Source organism: Lactuca sativa, chromosome 7, assembly GCF_002870075.4.
Source record: "Lactuca sativa cultivar Salinas chromosome 7, Lsat_Salinas_v11, whole genome shotgun sequence".
Taxonomy (NCBI): domain Eukaryota; kingdom Viridiplantae; phylum Streptophyta; class Magnoliopsida; order Asterales; family Asteraceae; genus Lactuca; species Lactuca sativa.
In genome coordinates, this window is record NC_056629.2 from 181,691,191 (window position 1) to 181,694,746 (window position 3,556).

At 36.1% G+C, this 3,556-nt stretch overlaps 1 pseudogene; it reads left to right on the plus strand.

Moving 5' to 3' along the window:
• Positions 1-295: 295 nt before the first annotated feature.
• On the plus strand, positions 296-1,930 carry LOC128127383 (peroxisomal nicotinamide adenine dinucleotide carrier-like; annotated as a pseudogene).
• The last annotated feature ends 1,626 nt before the right edge of the window (positions 1,931-3,556 follow it).

A 3,556-nucleotide genomic window follows, 5' to 3' on the forward strand; every position in this document is an offset into this window, starting at 1 on the left:
GGCGACTTCCTTACCTCCCACTACCGGCAAATCTTCTTCCTCTCTCTACTGATCCTGATGCTAGTTGCTGAAGACCACCACCGATTAGCTTCAACACCGACGGTTCCAACTATCGGCTTTCTTTTCACCTCCGATTATGAATTCTAACAATTACAAGCCCCACTCCGGCGACCTAGGTTAGTAATTCTCAGTTAGAAACTATAATTGGGGTCTATGTTAGCAATTATCTATTTGAAACTGGAATTGTGATTTTCTATGGTTTGATAGCTGTTACAGAAATCATCGACGGAGATAAATGTCGAACACCGTCGTGAATAACCTTGCCGGAGCTGGCGGAGGTATCATTGCTCAAATCATCATGTATCCTCTCCAATCGGTACTTATTCCTTCCCTTTTACTCTCTCTGTCTACTTCCTATTGGTCTTGTGATACACTTATTTAAATGCTTCATGTTTATGTTCTTCGTTTCATCATAAACATGTTTTGGCTTCTATGATCACAATCCAATAATGAAGTAATTTTCATTTGTAATCTTCATATCTCCTTATGCACCTCCCTAATTACTATCAGAGTAGCCAAGAAATTCAATTTTTTCTTGCCTTGAATACAAAATTCCATAAGATGTTGTTTGAGCAATATATGAAAGGATCCTCTTTGTTGCTATAAAGTGTTTTTAAGCAATTGCATGAACTTTAATATAACACCCACTGTATAGCCCCCTTTACATTCACAATTATCCATTGCAACACCCTTGAATTCAGTGATAAGTTGTATTGATTATGTTGTTCTGGATCATGTCCTCTACATTCAAACTTATTAACATAATAGTTTCAATTCGTTGTCCTTTCACAGCAGGTTATAAGAAGTGAAGGTCTTGGAGGACTCTACAGCAGCCATAAGTCTTCTCTTTTTGGAACTGCTACATCACAGGTTACACTTCAATTCATTTGGCATGTGATTTCTCATGAATGTCACTTGTTAACATAACAATCTTCTTTTGTTTCTTTGCAGGGGATTTATTATAATTAGCATGTTGTTCTGGCTTGTTGTGGTAGCATTAGCAGGGTAATTACACCAAATCATTTTACAAAATCATTTTATACAAATGCCATATTAGTGTTTGGTATTTTGTTTAACTTTACAAGTTATTTATGTGCAACTGATTTTTGTTTGTATGATAACAAATTCCTTTTATTTCAGGGCATTGAATGTATTGTTTACAAACCCAATATGGGTTCTTATGACACGTATGCAGGTACTTGTACAAAATAACAACTTATTCAAATGTTATAGTTTAGAATTTATTAAGATTATACATTAATTCATATCAATAGTCAATACACAACTAACCTTTCAATGTGTCTTAGACACATACTCAAGCAGAACAAAAGATTCTAGAAGCAAAGAAAGAAGCTCTTCATTGCATGATAAATTGCATGACCTTGATTCTATGAAGCCTAATCCCCATGGGAGATTGTAAGTGGTTGGTAGTCTTAAATCTTAACATATCTGTGTTTAATGTTTTTAGCATCATGTCTTTTTAAGTCAAGGTTTGATTTACTGCCATTTGTAGGCGTATGAGGTTTATAATGAAGCTGGAATAAGAGGATTTTGGAAAGGCATCATCCCGAATCTAATCATGGTTAGGTTAATTAATCATTAAATAAATCCTCAAAGCATATCAATAAGGATGAAAATTACATGCCAGGTGTGCAAATCCCTTAATTGATTATACTAAGGATGAAAATTACACTTCAAAAAGAAAGTTGATAAAAAACAGAGTTCAACTAAAGTTTCTTCTATCTAGGTAAAACAACAATCTTATTTAAATAATTGATTATACTAATTTATATTGTTTCAAAATTACTTTATTCTGGTGTGTGAACAGATATTAGTAGGTACAATTGCGAAACTTGTGGCTGTAGGATGAAATGTATTTACTATATATCTCTATCTATGGAGACGACATGTTGTCTTCATAGTTGTATCTATGGAGACGACTTGTTGTCTTTATAAACACACCTATAGAGACGACATGTCATCTCTACAGATTTATCTATGGAGACTAGCATCGTATAGCGACGAACCAAAAAAGGACGACATGTTGTCTCTAATTGCTACCTATTGCGACGGAATTTATAGTGACGGCAAAAAAGATCTATTGCGACGAGGCTATGGTGACGAGAGCTATGGGAACGACATGTCGTCCCGGAAACCTATAGGGACGACTTTTGGAACCTATAGAGACGACATTTTTCGTCCCTAGAGGTCCCTTTTCTTGTAGTGTTAATGTATCATCGCATGAATTCATAGTTACACCATTGTCTGAAAACATAATTCATCACCTACAGGTTATGATTTTGCTGTTGTTTCCACATGACTGTCTAGAATAGTCCGTGGTCGCCATCTATACTCTGGTAGATGACTACATCGCCACATCGTCGGTCAAGGTTATGGTATCTTGTCTCATCTCACATCACATATCTATCATCACCTATCTATCACCACCTAACTGTTATCACCTTTCTATCATCACCTATCCCTCATCACCCGTCGCTACCCAATATATATTTATTAGTATAAAAATACGTATACAGTTAAAATCACGTAAACATGTATAAATCATTTATCCAGCATAGATATTAGGAACACATATAATATGCACACATAGGATGTAATTTATATTAAATTCTTCATATCTATGTGGAAGATGAAAGTAACTATGCACTCACTTTGTTAAAGTGATGATTCCAAACTCAGGCAGCGCTTCGCTTCTAACAATCATAGTTTCCTTCGATGAAACCTAGTATCATTACCGCTAGATTTTAGTCTAATATTTATCGCGACTATTTACATGCCATATTGATTTATTAGTGTTAGAAAATACTTTTTAACCACTATGTATAGACAGGGGACATACATGAAACACCGTAGGGGAGGACCATTTCGGCATTATAGCATTTCTGAAATCCAACAACCCTATGCGGCCCTTCAAACCAGATTCCCCATACCGCGAGTAGTTAAAAGTTATTATATTATTATAATAACATTTTGTATATTATATTTTATAATATATTTATTGTTTATAAGTTCATAATAACGATATTGAACTTAAATATAAGTTATACTTGAAGTAGGGTAAGCATAACCCACTTACCGGGAGATTTGGCTAGGAACCCGGTTCTGTAGGGCAGAACTTCCAAGCCAAAAGCTCTTCTTTTCAGAGCCTTCTAGAACTCTGAGGCTTTCCTTTAGAAATTAGGATTAACTAGGACTTTGGGAGAGGTTTAGAGAGAGGGAGAAGGGTTATGGTGCGAGGAAAAAGGGTGAGCTTCGCATGGTATTTACAGGCGGAAAATGGGCCAACTCGACGAGTTTGAGTCTCCAACTCGTCGAGTTGAGTGCCAAGTGTCACCATCTGGTGGCAAGGTGTGGGGAGGAAGCAATGATCTAGAATAAGCCACGTCACCCCTTTCGCAGCAGCACCCTTCTGACTTCTAAATTTCGTTACTTTCACATAAGATCTCTGTTTTCGAAGTTCTTTATATCTACGCAT